Below are 22,858 nucleotides of genomic sequence, written 5' to 3'. Positions count from 1 at the left end.
TCCAACACGAGCTCAACTTCCACGAGAAAGAGGCGCAATGTCACTGCGTAGAGGCTAGACCGTTAAAAGGCGATCACTCCCATTTTACTCTATCTGCCGTCTGTTCTGTTTTCTTTTCACTTTAAGATATTGCTTATCATCGGAGTTTACCGTTATTGCAGATATGTTTTTATGCCCTTTACGGCAGGCCTTTAGGTTTGTTTTAACTGAAAAGAAGCATAACCTCAAAGAGGTAACAGAATTTCGAATCAATTTGTATGTCTTGAATATCCATAATATTGTGAAAAGGTAAATTTTATCTCATCTGAAGAACTATTATCCCTCTATACCTCTTAAATACTTCTTTGTTGACCGTTATAACCTCAAATATCTTATATCTTATTAGTTGTAGAGATACTGGAATATTGTGACACTAGATATTAGTAGGTTTATAAAGATTTCCTAGCTTCATGAAACATTGAAAAAAGGCGGGAATTTTTGTTTTAATTAATATTTTCAAATTTATAATTAATATCATTTATAAGTTTAAAAAAGTTATGTCGGATATAACCTAAAATAAAATATTATAACTGAACTGTATTGCTCCACACTCATCATATTGCTAATTAAGGTGTGATTTTTATCATAGCATTGCCACATGCAATAGTTGAAATCGAAGAAATGCTGGGCTACTGAAGGTGGCAAGTGTTTAGTAATTTCCTTGTGACCTAACAATTAACACATGCTTTGACTCAAGCTTTATATATAAGATAAATGCGCGGATGTCTTTTGAGGAGTACATATAATACATAGTATATCTTTATATAATAGAGATATATTTAAATAGCCAGTAAAGACAGTTTTTCCAACAAAATACTACTTTCTACTGCTTTTTGTGACATTCTCCGACAGTTTACAACTTTAACTCACTTCCTTTTGCTTTTTAAAATTAATTACAAATGTTTTGCTGTTATCCACACCACTCGGATAACTACGGATAATCAAAAAACACATTAATTAATTACTGTTTGCGTTTAGAATTAAAAAATAAGTGTTCCACAATCATTTTACTGTTATCCGAGCCCTTCGGATAACTTCGGATAAACAAAAACACATAAATTAATTGCTATTTGCTTTAAAATTTAAAAATTAAGCGTTCTGCAAATATTTTGCTGTTATCCGTAGCCTTCGGATAACCTCGGATAATCAAAAACACATCAAATATTAACTATTTTCAATATAATTTTAAAAATTATGTATATGGCGTTGCTCTCGTGTTATCCACTGCACTCGGATAAGCACGGATAAAATAAATTTGAAATTTAAATGACTGCAATGTTATGCACATTCAATGAAAATGAGTTTGAATATAAAAATATATTTCTTACAATATAAATTCATTCTTAAGTAACACTCTGATAAATTCCCTATTATTTTTCCTCGTTAAAGTGGTCGCCATAGAAGAATGTGTGCATACACTTAAGAAAAGTAATTTACATACATTCACATGTGTTTCATGTGTGTATCTTGATATGAAACCAGTATATTTTTCCGCTTAATTACAATTCACCTCAGGTGCAGTTGCCAGAAGTTTTCCAATATATTTCTTTACTAGTTCGGGTTTGAGGAACTTTTCTTCACTCGACCAAGTGTATTTTTCTACTTGATGAATTTATTTATATAATTATACTGCTAGCAATTGTTGTTGTTGTTCAACGAAAGAGTGTGTGTGTGTACAACGCCGCTACCAAAAATAAACTGCTAGTAAATGTAAGTAAATTTTCAAATTTCCATTGTATATGCAACAAATGACGACGAAGAAAGCAGAAAGTGTAGAAGCTTGTCAGTGGTCAGCCGAAACAGCTGATCGAAATGTCAAGTGCTTTAGTGCTTCTGTTTGTTTGTATATGTGTGTGTTTGCAGTCATATGTTCATTTAAACGCCATTCACATGTCAATTAAATCACACCTGTGCCGCAGTTACACGCACTCGACCCTATTTTAATAATAACACTCTGTGTTTCAACGAAGCGTATAGTAAGTGGGGCAGGATCATGCGTAATGGTGGCGTGTGTGGCCTAACACATTCTCTATATTTTCTATCTGACTAGTAAATCAACGTAGTTTAGCGCAACGAAGCACGGCATTTCAAGCGTGTTTTGTATACATTTTTTGATGAAATTGTAAAAAAAAAATAAAAATATAAAATAGTAAACAACTCACTTTTTTTAATAAAAATAATTATGCATAATGAGCTAATGACTGCTAAATTATTGATTAGGTCAATGACTTTACTAGCCATAAGTTGTTGTTGTTGTTGTTAAAAAATACTAAAATTTTGTGTCCAGTATTGAATGAAATTACTTTTACTGTATTTAGGTTCATTGAACAGTTAATTTTTATTGTTTATAAATAGTTTTTGTTACGCCACATTTGTTGACCGCAAATTGCAGTTTTTTGGTTTTGTAGGTGTCTGTGTGTGTAAATTAATTAGTTAATTAATTGTGGTTTTCAATTTTCTATAACATTCTGAATCAATTTCTAATTTTAATTTATTATTTTATTAATTCATTAGCTTCTTGAAGGCATTCAAAATTTTTTTATATTTTTTATTCTTACATTTTCTATTCAAAATCACTGCAAGTTCATGAAGTAATACTATACTGAATAGACACTTGATTGTTCATAAAGGAAAACGTCTGGCAAGAAATCCGTTTCAAAACACGACAAAATCTTATTGATCTCTATTTCTGAAACAGAGCTTCTTTATATCCTCACCTTTTTTGGTTTAGTTCTTGAAAAATTCACCTATGAAATAGTATACGTTTTTATAAATAGGCACTTGGTAGCTTATAAAAGTTGACTTCAGTCATGAAAACCTTTTCAAACACACAAAAAAAAAGTTATTAATCACTTTTTCTGCTAAACTGCTTCTTTATTATCTCACCCTCTCCGATTTTGGTCTCAAAGAAAAGTGCTTATCATTATTTTATAAACCAGTTGAGAATTGCATGAATGAAATTATCTAGATAATTAGATACAAGAAGAAAAAATACAACTTGAGAACAGCTGTAATTGGTAGAGTAAAAGAGACGCAAAAACGATGTAGTGAAAGTGAAGTAATTATAAGTAAATTATTTAAAAGTTCTAGTAAAAGTCTTAGAACATGAATTAAGACTGAAGTGAGCATAAAAGAAAAACCTCAAGAAAAGCAATAGTAGGTTTTTCAAAAAGAGTGCATTTTCTGGAGGAGAAGAGGGAGTTATTCGGAAGTAAAAGTGTCTTCATATCTTCTAAAATTACGCCTTATAAAACAGTTATGTAACAGAACATTATATAAATGTGCTTAACAGAACCCTTGATAGAAATAGATTGAAGTTGAAGAAGATGTGAAGAACTTTTCGGAACAATTAATCTTACTCCCTTTCATTCTTCATTCAATGACAGCAAAAAACGTCATTTGAAATCAACGAAAGTCTCTAATGAAACCTAAACAGATTGAGTCACTATATAAAGCCTTGACCAGCATTTACAAATACCGTTACAATTTGGAAACTGCAGCCGTTTGCACAAATCTCTTACAAAACACAAGCTAAGGTCAATGCCACAAATAAACAGATAGCTCTTCAATTTTATTGTGCAATAAATATAATGCAATAATAACTGAAAATTAAGAGCATATCAAGTGCCGATTTTCGTAAACATACATACATACATACATACATATGTATGTGTGCTTGTCTGCTCGCCAAGAGTGGCGTCTGTCTGGCTTCAAGCCCGCTGGGGGATTCGTGCAACATTCAACCAGTCAACCAACAGCTAACAGATTATGCAATTTACTATTTTTTATTGTTTTTTGTTATTGTTCTTTTAGACAATTTTTTTTTGTTTCGGAACAGCGCAATGCATTTCATGATGGTTAGGGCGACACAAACCACTCTTCTATGCTATATTCGAAGATTTTCTCTGCTCTTGTTGTTGGGTTTGAAAAATCACACTAATAAAGCCTGTTGAAATCATATCAAACACTTGAGAAATGCTTTTGCTGACTTGTATCTAATTATATAAGCATATATTCATTACGACGCCCAGCACACAAATTCATATACATTTGTATATAAATAACATTTTGAAATTCATAATTTTTGAAAAGGGGGAGCACACACACACACACATTGACGTCTCGAGATTTGTGCTTGCACGATTGCGCTGTGTGCACGCGATCTCACCTGGGTGTTGGGTGTTTCGTGGCACATTCATTGAGCTGCAAAACTTTTAGAATTACTATACTATATATTTAATTTCGTAGTAGATTTTTCAAGCTGCAGGGGGGTTGCTACAAACAGCTGGCTAGGCGCTTTCTCTACTCTATACCGCCCTCGAAGAAGATGTGGTTATTGACCGCGACCAATTAAATGCCGCCATCCATCACCGACGTCTTTTGCCGACCATTCGGTCAAGTGGGTATGAGTGAATAGTTGTTATCAGGAAGTAAATATTAGACGATAGAAGTAACGGTGCTAAACGTGGTGCTGTGCTGTTATTATCATGGTTTTGGCAGTAGTGGCGAAAATTTGTTTGAGGAACTCACGAGATTTGGGCGCAGCGAGCCGGGAATTATGATGGAATATTTGTAATAAATTTTGAGGGTGTTTAAGCATTTAAATTTTTTTTATATTTAAATTCTTTATATATTTTTTATATTTCTTTATTATTAAAAAAATAACAATTTTTTATAAAAAAAAATATTTTTATATTTTTATTAAAAAAAATTCAATTTATTAAATTAAATTATTATTAAATATATTTAAATTTTTTAAAAAAATTTTTGTAAAACTTATTTTAATTAAAAAAAAAAAAATCAAATTTATTTAATTTTTTTATACATTTTGTTTATAAAAAAGATCAAATTTCTTTTAATTTAATTTTTTATAAAAATTTATAAAAAAAAACAAATTTATTTTAATTTTTTTTATTTATTTTTTTGCTTTTTGAAAATTAAATTAATTTTATAAAAAAAATATATTTTTAATTTTTTTATTACAAAAAAAAATATTTTTAATTTTTTATTAAAAAAAATCAATTTATTAAATTCAATTATTAAATTTATTTAAAAATTTTTATAAATTTTTTTATAAAAATTATTATAATTTTTTATAAAAAACAATTTTATAAAAAATAAAAATTATTTTGATTTTTTATAAAAAAAAACAATTTTTGTTTTAATCTTTTATACATTTTGTTTATAAAAAACGATCAAATTTATATTAATTTTTATAAAAATTTATTAAAAAAAAAATTATTTTAATTTATTTTTTTTGCCTTTTGAAAATTAGCAAACCATATGTAGACCTGGTTCTGCTACTTTTCGGCATGTGGGTGTATGTGTATGTACAGCTTACGTATACACAGTGCGTACGTGAGACAGTTTTTGCAACAATAACAAAAATAACTGCATTGAAAAAACGAAATTTTGCGAAATAGAACGATAAAGCAGATAAAAAATTTGCACAAAAAAATGTGTGTGCAGAGCGAAGGCGTACAACCATTTTTTATTTGTTTTTGCTTTTGTTTTTATTTTTTATATTTTTTTATTTTTATTATTATTATTTTGTTTTTATTATTTTTTAATTAATTCGCATGGTACATTGTACACTATATACGCAATAAACAGATTCGCTTTGTTTTTATGCGCTCTTTTATTTATTGTTTTTTGTATTGGGTACATTGGAAATTAATTTTAAAACCCCAAACATCTGGTGCAGTTAAAAGGTTTTTCTTTTTGTTTCCATTGTAATTTTCTAGTTTGATTTTCGTGTATTTGTGTTTTTTGCATTTTCATCTGTTTTTCTTTTTCTCTTTTTTCCACACATCTCTGTTGTGTTGTGTTTGTGTATGCGCTTTTGTTAGCAGAGCTGCCATAAATCATTTTAGTGAAATGCTTTTATGATTTTTGATGGACCATGAAGTCATTTGCATTTCTAATTTTATACCTAAACAAACATACATACATGTGGATACAGGAAAGTGCCGCTGCTCTTTGGAATATAATAAATGATACTGTGAAGAGGTTCGCGAAAATTTATAGTCACAAAAGTTGTCATTGAATTGGAATTTTCCATAAACAAAAATATTGCTTCGAAAGATTTTTATTTTGTTGTGGAAAAGGCTGCGAATTGAGGGAGTGGGAATAATCCGATAATTTGGTAAACTATCGATAAACGATTATTTTGAGAAGTAGACTTCTTTGTAATAAATCTTTATTTTTCCTTCAAGCTGGCCAACAAACGACATTTTTATACTTACTTATATTTCAATATTGTACCCAGTATAACAAAAAACCAAAAAAATCTGTTTCCTCGCTCAAAAAATTTTTAATTTCGAAGAAAATATGTTCTTAAGGGGTTTGAGAATTTTCAATATTTTTTTTTTTGCTATTAAATCATGTTATTTGACATGAAGTCATGGAACTTTGAAAAAAAAAATATTATTTTCAAAGTTATAGATGTTTGTGTTGACCCAGTTTCAAAAAAAGGTCGTTGCGGTGACAATCATAAGTCCGTGGAAATTCATCTAAAATCAATCGGATAAGAAAGATTAGTTTTATAAATAGATAATCCTGGGCCGGGTCGAAGATTTTTCTTTTTTTTTCAATAATTCAAAAAATGGCGTCCTCCGGAAATTTTTTTCTAGATTTTCGGGGAAAAATCGACATTGAATTGGCCATAAAAATTCCTTAAAAAAATGTGTAAAGAAGTTTCGATCAGGCCTAGGATTGTTATGTATTCTAAAAGGTGTATAAATATCATTAAAATCTACTAGCGCTTTTCGAGTTACAGCTGTCACCACTTCAAAAAACATAGTTTTGAGAAAAACGCATTTAAAGTTTCACACTATCACTTTGGTGTGCCCGAGCGCTCTTTGTTATTTGTCGAATAACTCGAAAAGTAATTATCGGATCAACTTAATATTTTTAAGATATTACACTCAACGAAAATGCAAAAAAACAAAAATGAAAATCCTTAAATATTCAAATTACTATAGATATCGTATTCCCTTCATGCTTTTTCTTAATATGCCTTAAAATTTCTTAAAATACACCTCTGTTAATCATATCACATTTTAGTCGATTAAAGGTGCTTTCTTGAAGCATTTTAATCATAATCTCATTAGCTAATTATCAAATGATAATAATTAAAATAATTTATTTAATGCAGTTAAATGGAGAAATACCAATGCTGACTAATGGTGACTATTTCATTTATTATCACAAAATATGTTTGATGAATTGGTGAGATTATGATAAAATATATGACTATTTTACCGATGAAAGCACAGTATTGAAATTAATCGAAATTTATTTTTTTGAATAAGAAGACGAGCTAACTCTACCGGTATTTTAGATAATAAGGCTCTTGCTTACTAAGGATCAGCGTCCACAGAGTATTAGTCAAGACGTCTTTTCTTGTCTGCTACGACAAACTACACCGAACAATACGAGAATGCATGTTCGCTTGCTACGGATTAGAGCAAAATACGTTTTTATGTCTTATTAGTCCAAGACATTTTTGACTAATCCGCTGTTGGTTAAGCCTAAAGCTCGTTTTCAATAATATATTTTATATTCAATATGTTGGCAACCCTAACACTACCTTGATTAATTCTTTCTTCAGCTAATCACCGTACATTGAACCTGGCGAGTACAATGCTATAAGTTCACACCCTTATTTTGCTACTTTCTTTTAATTTTAATTACAAATAAAGTAAGAAAAGAAAAGACATGAAGCAAACAAAGAAGTTGAAATTAAAATTAAAATTGAGGCGCATTGCTTTTCCTCACTGCCCTGCAGCAGCAGCAACAAATGGCAGTAATTAATGATGATACGTTATTAACGCCTGCCAGAGCTGAACAAACCGCAGACAGTAAGGCGCTTAGGTGTTGTTCTATAAATCTGTTACAATGCTGCGGGTGTGTAGGCTTGACCAAAATCCCAAAATCAAGTGTGAAAAGTACAATCACTTCTAGAACAATGAATACAACAAATTTGTTTTGAGTTAAAAATCTGTATAAAATTAAACCACGTTTTTTGTGAGTTACTTACTAACTGTCTGATTTTTTCAATTTTTTTTTTAATTTTTTTTTTAATTTTTTTTTCAATTTTTTTTTCAATTTTTTGTTTTTAATTTTTTCTTTGTGCACACTATCTCTAACAGTCGAATTTTTGGATTCATTAAGCAAGCGCCTGTTCGGCCTAGTTTATATGCAAGGGGTGCATACGTTAGCATTTACAGACATAAGTAAATATGTACTAAATATACCTGTTATATGTTGACTTATGTATTAACTTGTACATATGTAGAGAGGTACGCACATGGAAACACCTACATACTAAATATGCCAGTAGCGCATTAGTTCACTTGATTGATTTGGTTATGCGGCCAAATTGTGTGGCGGCGTTGACGCTGCTACCAACCACGTGTTTTTCTTCTTCGATTTTCCATTTTCTCTCTATCTCTTTTGATACACGCATATATGTATGTATGTATGCTCTAATTACTTATTAAAACTGCATGCTGCACAACTTATGCATGCATTTTATGTTATTTATTTCGGTAATTTTATGTTGAATTTTTGTAAGATGAAAATTTCAACTGTCAAGAAAATCGCCGCAATAACATGCCAACATCGCTTTAACATGTGTCATCACACTTGAGCTGTCATACATATGTACATATGTATGGAGTATATATATATCATATATACCACTGCTATATATGCTTTTGCAGTTAGACATGTATTTGTACGGCGTTACTTATTGTTGGTTGGTTTGCTTGTAGCTGGCTGGCTGGGCAGCAAGCTGGTCGATTACCTTGTGATTTCTATAGGCCTACATGTTGGCACGTTCACACTTTTTTATTTCTATCGCACGCATAACCAACCATTTGCCATGCGGTTTTCATTTCTTCAATTCAACATTCAACGTGCTTGAGAAATAGCCGAGTTAAATTCACTGACGAATTCACGCTGTGTCTTTAATGTTGGCTTTGTTACTTAGTTTTTTTGTTTTCTATATATATATATATATATTTTGGATTGCAAGTTGCCCACCGAAAATTCGGTAGTTTCAATTGTTTTATAAGTGGCACGCATTTGTAGACGCACAATATTCATTATCAGTTGTGTTGGAAGCAAACAAGTAGGCTGGAGCGCGCATTACTGGCCGACACTACTTGCTCCTAACATAGTGAGAAATGTTTCCCAGCTTAAACGCTTGCATTTGAAAGGTCATGAACACTAAGTATGTGTATAATACTTATCTTGTGGCTTTACCACAGCTGAATTTTAGCTGAGTTGCGCTCTATCAGATTAAATGAAATTTACCACTGTGTAACGAAGTTGTTTAATATATTTTTTTTTAATCTTAACTCTAAAGTATGTAAAATATATTTTTTGAGCCTAAATTTTTTTCATAAATTTTTTGGAATTTTAATCAGTTTATCGTCCGTTCAAGATTTCATAGAATCTGAATTTCAGAATTTTTTTCGCATTAGTTGTTTGTTTGTTTGGGAAGTAAAATTGTTATGCTTTTTTCTGATTCAGAAGGGGATTATAACGATGAAACCGCTGCTTTAAAACACAAAATCGGTATTTTGTTATGTTACTATCGCCTCGCCGTCGACTAAATCTATTTAAAGAACAGATTTTAATATTTATATCGACCATGTTCCTAATAGACTTTTCACACAGCAGCTAATTGACCAATTAAGCGGCCTCTGCTCGATTAAAACGCTGATTAAGATCGATTTACCATACAAAATAAAAATCTACATTCGATTTTAATTAAGTTTTAATCGACTTGAAAATGAAAAACCATTTTAATTGATCAATTAATTTGGCTGTGTGAAAAGCCTTAATATTTAAACTTTCATATGATTACCATTGATTTAATAAAACTTTTAAATATCGTAGTTTCTTCTAAAAGCTTGATTCGATGGGTTTAGAGCACTATTTTTATTGATATTGAGTTAAAAATTTGAAATATTTCGTCGAAAATATAAAAAGAAATTTTGCACTCTTTGCAGTTTTTGATTTGCGTACAATTTGTATGAAGATTTCTCATACCAGATAATGCACTGAAACACTTCATCTTGGTAAAAAATAGTAAATAAATTATATCCAGGAGCTTACTACATTTTTCATATGTGAATTCGATTGGGTCTCAAATTCAATTATTTGTATTACTTCGACACTGGCGCCATCTAGTGTTATAAGTTTCAATTTGCGAGTTGCCACGTTAAACTAGAGTGACTATTGCGCAACTTCGTTCTGGATAAGGTTAAACTCCTACTTATCCAGAATACATGTCCTGGATGCAATAAGTCTCCGCATGATACTAGTCACCTCTTTCCAATGACCAACGAACCCAACTCTTCTAACATAACACACCTTTTCCTTTGGTCTGACCCTTTTGAAATAGCACTTGCTAAGGGCCTCCCATTAGATGACCTCGACGACAACTAGGCTTATACTTTCCGTTTTAGCGTTTAGGGTCTTTTTCGGGAACCGGTGACTTCGGAATTTAAAACAATACATGATTATGCTATGAATTATTATGAATTTAGTTCAGTTATTAGTGAGAGTAATTTATAATTCTTCAAATGAAAATTTTTATATTTTTTATTTATTTTCTCAATTCAATTTGTTAGTTTTTATGGATTTTTTGCGATAGATCAATGAGCGTAATTTTCAAATCTTCAAACTAAATTTTTTATATTTTTTATTTATTATCTTAATTAAATTTTTATGCATTTTCAAACATTTGCTTAATTAGATTTATTTGACAACTAATTAGTTGAAACATTATCAGAGAGTTATATGAAAATAATACTTATTTCTTTCAAAATGTTGCACTATACACAAACCATATATACACTTGCGCATTCACCAAATGATAAAAGCTAAAATTAAAGATATTTATAACATTTGCCTAATAATCGTCGAAAACCCACTTGATTAACCCCTGTGTATGTGCTTAATACTCGCTATAAGTAGCTCAAAAGAATTGTGATAATTTTTAAACTTGTTGGCTGCTTGTTCTTATACAACACATACAACACAATTTAACACACACACAAGTTGCCGCTCCAAGTTTATACGACGAGTATGTGTTATTTGTATGCATTTCATATGACTTCCTACCCGTACCCGGCTGCCCAAATGTCCAAAATCTATAAAAGTCTATGAATTCAATTATATTGCGGCACTGAATGTTACGATAGTAGACTGACGATGAAGACGGGCCCATCTACATGAACACATACAACATATGTCTGTATATTTATGTAGCCGCCTTAGCCCTGCTGGACAACCCCTTTTGCCAGCAGCAACAAAAAAATAATAATAATAATAAATAAATAAATAAACAGTATATAGATAAGTGAGCGGCTTTACATAACGTAATTACTGCTATATAGACTTGTGAATATATAACTATGTACTACTATATATATAAATATATAAAGTTTATATATACTCGAAATTTGGGGAAGCGTCCATCGTTCGTATGGGTGTTCGGTGTGTTTCCCAAAAACATTTTCGCACTATGGCCTTGAACGTTTCGCTATAAACATGTATACGATTTCGACGAGTTCATTCTGCTGTTGTTCCCACAACAGTACAACATTATGTACAGCACTGTGTTCCGACCGCCACTCATTTTTAATTTCTGTTGGGGGGAATTGTTTTTTGCCGCTTCTGACTTTGCATTTTGAGTTGTTTGTGTGTTTTCGTAAGTGGAGTGTCAAATTTTATCGTATGAGTGAGCTTTTACTGTGGACTCTGGCTATTTTGGGCAATTGCTCGCACGTTTTGTTTTAAGCGGTTCGCGGCGAATTCGTTGGTTTGTTGTTCGTTAGACATTTTTCGGTTTGATTGACTTGTGTGATCGTTGGGTTGTTTGCTGTGGAGCGGTCAAACCATCAGCTGTTGGCTTGGAGTTCGCTTGGGAGCATATTTTGTACCTTTTTCGCTCTTCTCTGTATTGTATTGTATTTGTAGTCGTCGCTCTTATATGATCAGTGTTCAGTCTCACTGCTAAATTGAAGGTTTGTCAGTCAGTCTGCATGGTAATTTTACTTTGGCATTGCCAATGTCAAACCATCGAGTGGAGGGGTTGTCGAAGAGATGTGTATATGTATTTCTGTTAGTGTATCGCCGTTGTCTGTTGTTGCTTTGTTGTCTTTATTATTTAATTTTTTTGTTTTTTTTTTTTTTTTTGGTTTCCAAATACAAATGGTTTTCATTAGTTCTTTTTTTTTAGCATTGCTTCCTCTTTTGTGTGCTATTGCTTTATGTGTTTACTTATATAGTGCGTAATGCGTGATTTTGGTATACTATTCTATACTATTATATACCATATACATATAATATTAGGTATCTGCAATGTGATTGTACTGTTGACTTGCATGAGTTTCCTGAATATATGAATTTAAGCATCGGCGTCTGCTTTTTGGCAATTTCGCATGCCATTTAGAAGCTACAAATATATCTACATACATATCTAGTATACTTTTCTAAAACGTAGTATCGTAATACTCATGGGAAAATGAGCAAAAAATTCGCAATCTTTTGCTATTACTTCTATATTATTGAAGATTACAAAATTTGTTTTATTTTTGACAAATAATTTCTTGCCAGATGCTCATAATTTTGAGATCAAGTGGCGTAAATAGAACGCACAAAGATTCCGAATGGACAAATCTGAATTAAATTCCATAGATTTAGAAAATTTCATTCCAATATAAAACCATTAAGGCGCAAGGGGTAGTCACAAATACGAAAAAATCAAAAAAAGCTTCGATCAGGTCTAGGTTTATTATGTATTCTCAAAGCTGTATAAATTTAATTAAAATCTACTGTGTGGTTTTCGAGTTGCCAATTGTCACCAGTTCAAAAAACATAGTTTTGATTTTGAGAAAAATGCATTTAAAGTTTCACACCAGCGTTTTGGTGTGGCCGAGCGCTCCTTGTTATTTGTCGAATAACTCGAAAAATAGTTATCGGATCAACTTAAAATTTTTAGAGAATTTTTCAAGATATTACACTTAAGGAAAATGCAAAAAAAAAATTGTTTTGAAAATCCTGACAACCCCCTTTAAATTATATTTTGTTATTATTGTAGCGATTACCTTAACTATATTTGAGAGTAAATAAATCGATTATTGAACATTGGCGTCATCTACCGGCAGGTTCAGGAAAGTTGTTGTTTCAACGGGTTCGAACCATAGGGAGGTGTGGGTTTTTCTGAGCAATCAAAGAAGTGGTTAATGGTGAGTGGGGACTTATTTCATGTAGAATAAATATTTTTCAAGTCTGGAAAGATTGAGTTTGAGTTCTAAAATAACGGAATTGAGACGGATTTTATGCGTTGGTGACTAGATGGTCAAAATGTTATAATCTAATTACACAGAATTTAGGGGAAACAATTCTTATCTTCTCCATATAAATGAGTAAAATGCGAAATTTTTGCTTAAATGCTGTATATATTTTTATTTTGTATTTGGAAATGTACTATTTGGTCTAATTTACATTTTGCTGTCTTTCTTAAACTTTTTTGCAAATAAATTTGGATCCATATGTATTCTTGAAACTTAAATATGCGTCGTATTGGCAAAAAAAAAAATAAATAAAATAAAATAAAAAAATGCAAAAACAAACAAAAAAAAACTTAAAACAAAAAGCAATCGGGCATTTCTGGCTACACATAAATAAGAGATAAAAGTTGCGAGTTAGAAGGCACGTACAAATTTAAAAGTATGTACATATAATATATATGTATGTACATATATGTATATGATTCTACATATGTATGTATATGTTTCTACATATCTATATATGTACATATATATATATATATGCATGTATTTCCACTCATAAACATCAGCTAATCCCAGTTGTTTCTCTCGCCTAATAACATTTAGCTATGATTAGATTATTGAGTCTTGGTGTCTAGAGGTTTATGCACTTTGTTTGTGGTTTTACGTTCACCGTAAGCATGATTGATGGATTTACAAACATTAATGATTTGTGTTTTCCATTTTAATTACATTAATTTCTTCACTTATGGTTTTTGAATATTTTTCTTGCATGAAAGATGATTTGTGCTGCCATGCTCGAACTTGGTAACAAAATAGAAATATTTTTATAATTGTGAATCGTTTATTAAAGTGAAAACAAAAAGATATTAATGGAAATATAAAATAAAAAAAAATATTAATAAAATTTATGGAATCTGAATGTTAGCATTAAAATACTTTTGTAGACACCATCGGTTGTCAGGTTTGCCAGGTTTTGTTTTCCATTTGTTTAACAAGAATTGCCATTAAAAATGTTTATGAGTCGAAAATTGTATTTTTTTTTGTGGTATCAAAACAAGTTAACGATTTGAGATCATCTTAGTGTTCTTGAAATGTCCCAAAGTTATCCGTCAGCCAAACATTGTTCTAATGGTTATCTTTCTCATTCTCTCATTTTTTTTTTTTTTTTTTTTTGTTCTAAACCACATTAATTGAAATAGTTTTTGGTTTCAACAGTTCAGCAGCCTTTACGACCACTTCCATTGGAATTGTTTAATTATATACATATCTAGTCCCAGCTAGACACATTTATATTCCCACCAAGCCATCTTCTCACTCCTCAACAGATTTGCATAAGTGCGAAAAACGTGTGAGCTTCTTTTATTAAACTCGTTAAAGTCGCAAATTCACGCTTTTGATCAACGCATTGTCATTCCCAACGTTCCACCAATTGCTTTTTTGTCGAATGCTTGACTGCGAAAATTATGATTTAAGAAGCTATTAAGAATTTTAATAAGCTCCCGCTTTGTACTCACATTCGGACAGGTGCGAATCTAATTTTCTACTTAATTAATGATTATTCAAATTTCTCCTATTCTCCTCCTGTGCTTATTTCTGTGTTAGTAGCTGTATTTAAGCACAAAATGGGGAGTGGAAGTCTCGAGTGTGTTGAGTTTGAACGCGTGAAAAAGAATTGATTTATGAGTTCATGACTTTGTAGAGCACGCATGAAGTGAAAGGGAGACACGCAGAAAGGGAAGCATGTGATTTTTGCATAGATTTCGTTCAAACAATTTTCCCATGACAATGGGATGCTCTATTTACGAAAATCAGAAAAGCAGAAGAAAGCTTTGAACTTAACCGCTGACATGAGTAAAATAGTTCGGAAGAAATAAGAAATCAAAAATATTTATGTTTCCGTTAGCAGCACCGTTTAAAAGTAACGGGTTTACAAATTGTTTACTAGCAATTCTCAATTTTTGCTGTTCAAGCAGTGATGAAACTATTTTAAGAAGAATTGAAGAATGATGAAAATAGAGATCACGACTTTTCTTTTTTGAAGTGCCTTTGTCTGTAAAATACATTGGTTTGTCAGATAATGAACTAAAGGTTTTTACAATTACAATGCATGTTCGACAGTTCGCTTAGTTTATGACGTTTCGTGACAAGTGACAATATTGGTTCTGTCATGATTGGAATTTTTTCGGCGTCATCTGACCGAAGAGCCCGTAAATTGCTTTTTGAACAGTATCGAAATGCAAGAATGAGAATTTCTCCAAGAGATCTGGGAATTTTTCGTCTTAATGTTCTTTGTCAAGCAGTTTTGTACGAACCCAGAACCCTGGTGACTGTTGACAGTCAATAAAATCATGTTTGAGGGATTGCTGATGATTCTCCTTACTTTCTAATGAAACCAGTTTGTCTACTGAGATATACTGGGCATTTTAAGAAGAAACACTCCTTTCGAAACCAAAGTTCATTTATAAAAGCCGGTAAAGGTTCTGGGCAGTTGGTAATTTATCATAGTAACATTTTTTTTCGCAATCCAAAGTGGTTAATAAAAGATCTCGATAACGGTTCCTACAACTGAAGTTAAGATAGCTTTAAAAAATGAAAGGAAAGTTTAGTCAAGATCATTAAGATCTTACTGTCAAATACAGTCCATTAGAACACGTGCCTTCGAACCTTGCTACGCTCAATAGAACAGCAAAAACTGCTGTGAGTTCACGATTTCCATAGGCAGTTGGGATTGTTCTTCATTGTTATCAGCGAAATATATTTCCGGCAACTGTTCAAGTCGAAGTCTTTTGTTGTTTTTCTTTAAAGTTGGTGACGTCTTTCAATTTTTTATTTTATCAATATTTACTTACGGCCTATCATATTTGTCTAAGACCTCTGTGCAAACAAAGTGGAGCAACCCGTGAACGCTGACGCCAACCTCGATGTCACCGACAGAAATCAAGAAATCGAAACGAACATTTGGTGTTTTGATTTTGGATTGCATTTAATTTGTAGACTTCGTTTTTTTTTGTTGGCTTTCCAGACAGCCGGCGTGCTGAGTGAAGTTCTTTGTTTGAACGGCTGGCGTAGGCTGGAAACTCTTTGGACTCTAAAGGCAGGCGTACATCGCCTTATTAGAGTTTTTTTTAAATTTTATTTGCTTATAACTCCACTTGTGTGTATGTATGTCTGTCTGTATGCTTCCTTGTGGGGGTGCCGTCGAATTGTCATCTGCTTTTGCCGTCCGATCGAGTGCTTTTGCAAGCTGTCGCTAAGCAAATATTTGTTACAGCAGTTATAAAAGCATTTGAGGAAGCATAAAAGTCAGTTAATGTGGTTGTTGTTGTTGTTGTTCTTGCTGAATATGTGGGTTATATGACATTATTAATAAGTTTGATTAGAATTATTGCTTTGTTCAATTACTCGCGGCATGCAAATTACATACGTTGAGTGTTAATTGTAGAATGTAGAAAGCTTATCTCAGCGGCTATATATGTATGTTTGTATGTATGTATAAAAATAAATAATAATTGTCTTGGAAAGAAATGAATGAACATATGATTGCATGAATGAATGCCTCTGCGCGGCGATAAACTTTGCCACTTTCCGTTGCAAAATTCAAAATCGAAAATAAAATCGAAAAAAATTATGGATGTGTATATATATGTATATATATTTGTTTGTATGTTTGTATGTTTGTTTATTTGTGCCTTGCATGGAGCACAGCGTCATGTCAAAGTCTATGCCTGCCTTCGTGCACATTATCGACGGGAGGAAATGTTAATTTTGTGTCTTTTTTGAGCACTGTTCTGTTCTCTTTGACAATTTTATTTCCCCATTTTTATTTGTGTCAGTTTTATTTTAGGATTTTTTGTTGTTGTTGTTCTTGTTATATTTATTTTTAATGCATTGAGGTCAGTGCTGTTGTTGTTGCTTTTAAGTACAATGCTTTCGCTCGCCTTATTTGATGCCGAGTAGGGGATACATGTATCTGCATGTGTGACTGTGCTTGTCTGCTTGTACCTCGGGAATCCATAAGCATGAGTCCATGAGAGTGTCTTCATTTAAATTTTGTGAGTTTTTTTAGCAACAATTTTTTTTGCAATTTTTCTGTGCAACAATTTTTCTGTGCACACCGCTTTTGTTTGTTGTTTTTAAGGTTTATTTTTTTCAATTTAATTTTAGTATTTTTTTATTTATATTTTTTGTTATTTTATTTTTTTTTTTTTGGTATTTTTTATATTTTTTAATTTTATTTTTTATTTCATTTTGTATTTTTTATATTTTTTATTTTTATTTATATTTTTAATCTTTTTTATATTTTTTATTTATATTTTATTTTAATTTTTTGTTGTTTTTTGAACTTTTCGTTATTTTTTGTAATTTTTTTTTAATTAATTAATTTATTTTTTCTTCTCTTTTTATATTTTTATTATTTTTATTTTTTTTTTTATTTTTAATATTTTATATTATTAATTTTTTTTTTTTAATTTTTATATATTTCTTTTATTATTTTTTCTTTAATTTTTGTTCCTTTTTTCGACTGCATCTCCACTTGCAAATAAAATAATAAATAAACAAATAAATAAATAACTCACAGAGCCAACACAACACAAATGCGTTGAGAATGCTTAATGACGGTTGACACAGCGTAGGAATACAACAACAACAAAAGACAAGAACAACAACAACAACAATGCGTAAATTTTGCGCTGCTACTGAATGCCAAAATGTCGTTGAATTGATGGGCCGGAAGTTGAATTTGTGCAATAACGTCTTTAGTGTTTGAGTTGGTGTTTTGCTGCTGTTGCGCTTTATTTGTTTGTTGTTGTTATTTTTTTGTATATTTTTTTTTTTAAATTTCATTTCACTTATTTGCACTACTTGTTTGTGCACAATCTCTGCAACGGATTTTCGGGAAATTAGCAAACGGAAGCGTCGTGTGCCGCACACGAACAGACGAACATATACATACATATTTACACATACAATGTTGCAGCAGAAGAACCGTTACATCATGTATTTTGTGCAAAAAGCAAACAGTTGCTTCTGCAGAAATCTCCAGACGTTAATGGGCTGTATAGACTTTTGACCAGCGCACAAGCTGGCGACTTAAGCGATTGAGAGTTACCCCTTCGTGGCGCTGATACTTTAATATACACTAAGAGCGCACTCACCGGCATCTGTAATGGCTTAATTGTCGGCGAACATGCAACAAGTCGTCGAAACCTTGGCTTTGTTTACCTTTTCAATGGCAGCGTCGGCAAGTAAGGCACCGCCTAACCATAGCAAATGCTAAGCAACGCGCCTGCATATCGAAACTTCAGCAGCACTTGGCATTAGCCTCACTGCGCTCCAGTAGTTTCCTAATGATTCTTCTCGCAAGGTGTGCATTCCCATTTCGGTTGCTTAAGCGTGTTTGCTGCTGCTTCAATTAAATGCATTGTGGAGCGTCTTACCTTGTTATGCCTTGCATTTCTATATGCTATGTACTTGTTCGTTGGCGTAGATTCAGGTTGAGCCCCCCTTTTTAATTCGGTTCGCTTTTAGCTGTTGGGGTGGCGCGGCGCTGATCATGCGCCTTTATAGCTAATGTGGCAGGCCAACAATTGCATTAATGCATTCTTAAAGGGGTCTTAAGCGCGCAATTATACATTATGTGTATTAAGACTTTGGTCTTGTAAGTGATGTTGGTAAAAAAGAATATAATAGTTATAAAAAGAGTTAAGAAAAAGTAGTGTCAATGACACCTGGTAGGGGAAGTTGTGGTGTGTATCAGTGTTTGGTTGTGATACACTTCTTTGATATATTTTATTTATTAAAGTATATTTTTAAAGTTAAACAAATTTATAACAGGATATTTTCGATTATCTAAATTTTTTTCTCAGTTTGAACTACTTACAATAGTACTCAGAACTCTTTTCAATATCAATCATTTTCAATATTCCTTATCCAGGCGGGAAAAAGCAGAACTAACGGTGATATCAATATCATCGGCGTACGCCAGGAGCTGTGCACTCTTGTAGAAGATTGTACCTTCTCTATTTAGCTCTGCAGCTCTTACAATTTTTTCCAGCCTCAAGTTAAAGAAGTCGCACGATAGTGAGTCACCTTGTCTGAAACCTCGTTTGGTATCGAACGGCTCGGAGAGGTCCTTCTCAATCATGACGGAGCTTTTGGAGTTGTTCAACGTCAACTTACACAGCCGTATTAGTTTTGCGGGGATACCAAATTCAGACATCGCGGCATAAAGGCAGCTCCTTTTCGTGCTGTTGAAAGCAGCTTTAAAATCGACAAAAAGGTGGTGTGTGTCGATCCTTTTTTCACGGGTCTTCTCCAAGATTTGGCGAATGGTGAATATTTGGTCAGTTGTCTATTTTCCAGGTCTAAAGCCACACTGATAAGGTCCAATCAGTTTGTTGACAGTGGGCTTTAGTCTTTCACACAGTACACTCGATAGAACCTTGTATGCGATATTTAGGAGGCTTATCACACGGTAATTGGCGCAGCATGTTTAAATACCGATCACTAAGAAATCAATTTTATTTATTTACTATTAAATAACAGTGTATAACTGTTTTCTTGGATCTGAAATCAAAAAATTTAAATTATCGTGTTCAAAAATTAGTTTCTCAACAGAAAAATATTTTGAAATATAATCAATTGATGAATACTGCCATTTACTAAACGATTTTCCAGCAAACGTTGCCTACATTTTGGCGCCATGGGTTAATTAAGAAAAAAGCTTAAATAATAAATCGTTACATTTTAATTGAAGACACATATGATTCATCAAAAAGAGGATTTGAGCTAAAATGATAATTCGAAAAAAAATCTATAATTTAACCGATTTAGATTTGCCTAACTGGGACTTATAATTATAGAAATTGAAACATTGCGCTTCAAGGTTAATAAATTATCATTAACTGTAGCGAAAAATATTTAAAAATAAAATTAAAATAAATATCATCATTAACTAATAAATTTATCAAAAAACGTTGCCTACTTTTCGGCGCGATCAGTTGAAACGCGGTGTTCACAAAAGGGGAACTGTTACAGTTGATGTAAAAAAACTCGTTTTTATCCAAAATGCGCTTTCTTAAACAAAATCAAACGGATTTACATATGTATATCAACTTTTAACTAAAAAATTTGTTTTGGGTCCACATATACATACATATATACATCTATATAAATAAATAGCTCTAAATGAAATAAATTGATATTACAATTGTTATGGGTTCTCATTAGCTCTGCAACGCTTAGGATTCATAATTAATTACTTCGATAAGAAAAGAAAAAAAATCCCCCACTCATTTAACACATAGCTTTATCTACCACGCTTTGTGTGGTGTGCAACACCCTATATACGATTTACCCCATTTCTCAGCTAATGCGCACCTACTCAAATCACTTCACTTACATTCTTACTTAACCAAATAGAGTAATCGACGCGCTTTAACCCACAACCGTGCGCATTAACAACAAACAAACAAATATTTAAAAAATACAACAACAACAACAACAAAAAGGTACTATATTTATACTATGATTACACAGCTATGAGAATGTAAGAAAGTAAAACCGAAGCGTAAAAGTAATTATGAGATACCTAACTGATTGCATGTTCCACTGCAGTGCACTTGCAACATAAATAAGGCGAACAGGTTTTGTGTTCGGCTGTTGTTGGGTAGTAGGGGGGGAAATATAGTAAACAATTAAATAAATAAAAAAATGATAATAAAAAGAAAAAAGAATGTAAAGAAAATCAAAAGAAAAATTATAAATAATAATAATAAGAAGAAGAAGAACTAACCAATAAAAAAACCCGCAAGCAGTTCGCCCCTTAAACTTTTCGCGCCTCAGGTGCTTTAGTTGCATGCCCCTCGTGCACTTGCATTTTCCATTGCTGACTTTACTCGATCGACGCTGTCAGTGCCCATAGGCGGCATACACCCAGGTTCGTGCCCTAAAAGCGTCTATATTATATATAGTATATATTATTTATAATTCATTTCTCAGACCTCACTGATTTTCCAAGTCATCATTGCACCCCCGACGCCACTCCCATTAGTAATGTCTCTTGCCAAAGTATCAAGTTGTGTGTGTGTCTGCCGCTTAAGTTGGCTTGCATTTCTGCAATCGTTAGCTTTTGTTGGTCGTTATGTAAACGTCATTCAACCGAAAGTGTTGGTGTTGGTGCTATGGCGCTGCGCAAGCGTATCGCGTCATCGCGTCTGCTTTGTTTGGAATTCGGATATAACGCGTTTCTAGCCAGTTAGTTTTATTGCCTATAGTCTATACTGGTGTATGCCTACAGTCTGTTTGTCTTCTAATGTATTTGCTGTTAAGCCGGAAATTGATTTGCTAATAATTTTCTTTTTTCGGTAGAGGAAGTAGTAAATTGATTTGTGCGGTTAGTGGCAGAGAAGTAGCAGACGATTGGGTTGCTGGTGGTCAAAAGTATAGAATTTTTTTCTAGCGAAAGAAGTGGTTTGCTGGAAAAACATACTCTGAAGTGGTTCGTAAATACTTTTTAAAGGACTTCGTGTTTTAACCCATTGAAGTTGTTCGTCGAATGTTTTTCTTACTATACAAACTAATGAAGTTATCAAAATTAGAGATATTTCTTAATCTTAACTATTTTTGTCTTCTTAACAAAATTTCGAAAATCTCATTACAAACTTGGGATGTAACGGAGCTTTCTGTCAAAACGCCTAACGAATTTTAAATCTGAAGAACCTACTGGGCATCCATACTTTATAAACATCTTCCCCAATCTATAACAAATAAGAAAAATCATATTCTTCTCCTTAGTAATGTTTTAGACAACAAGCTAGTCTCTAGATAGACCTTCTTAATCTTAACTAATTTTGTCTTCTTAACAAAATTTCGAAAATCTCATTAGAAACTTTGGAGATTCTAGCCATAAATATAACGAGCTCGACTTCATCATCGTCGAAATGCCTTTGTTTCTACAATCGAAAATTCTTCTTAAATCTCCATCAGCAACACTAATGAGTTCTGTAAGTTTTATGGATACTGACGTAACGGAGCTTTCTGTCAAAACGCCTAACGAATTTTAAACCTACTGGATCTCCTGGACCTACTGGAGCTCCATACTTTATAAACACTTTCCCTAATCTTTAACAACTAAGAAAAATCATATTATTCTTCTTAGTACAGCTTTAGACACCAAGTTAGACTCTAGATAGATCTTCTTCTCGGGTCTGCTAATAAAAATGTGATTTAATACGTAGATGATATTAAAAAAGTTTCTTTAAAGCAACTACCTCAGCTTTTCGTATTTCTTTTTGATTTACAATAGCTGTTTTCAATTAGCTAAACGTTAGAGAGTAACGAATCGAACAAACTATATCAGCTGTTTAGCAGTCTAGCAGCACTTGCAATACAACCTCCTCAGACTCCTGCGCAATTGTCTCTCTCTTCGCTCAGCACTTGCAATGCTGACTAGCTTATTTTCTGACTCATGCGCAATAGATTCGCACTTCGCTCTTTGTTGG

At 32.2% G+C, this 22,858-nt stretch overlaps 1 protein-coding gene across 4 annotated transcripts in view; it reads left to right on the top strand.

Moving 5' to 3' along the window:
• The window catches only part of LOC105216010 (G1/S-specific cyclin-D2), a 209,998-nt gene that overhangs the window by 22,468 nt on the left and 164,672 nt on the right, over nucleotides 1-22,858 (top strand). The window lies entirely within an intron of this gene.

Source organism: Zeugodacus cucurbitae, chromosome 5 (genome assembly GCF_028554725.1).
Source record: "Zeugodacus cucurbitae isolate PBARC_wt_2022May chromosome 5, idZeuCucr1.2, whole genome shotgun sequence".
Classification (NCBI taxonomy): Eukaryota; Metazoa; Arthropoda; class Insecta; order Diptera; family Tephritidae; genus Zeugodacus; species Zeugodacus cucurbitae.
Note: the sequence above shows the minus strand (reverse complement) of the source record. Positions and strands in the feature narration are given on the sequence as shown.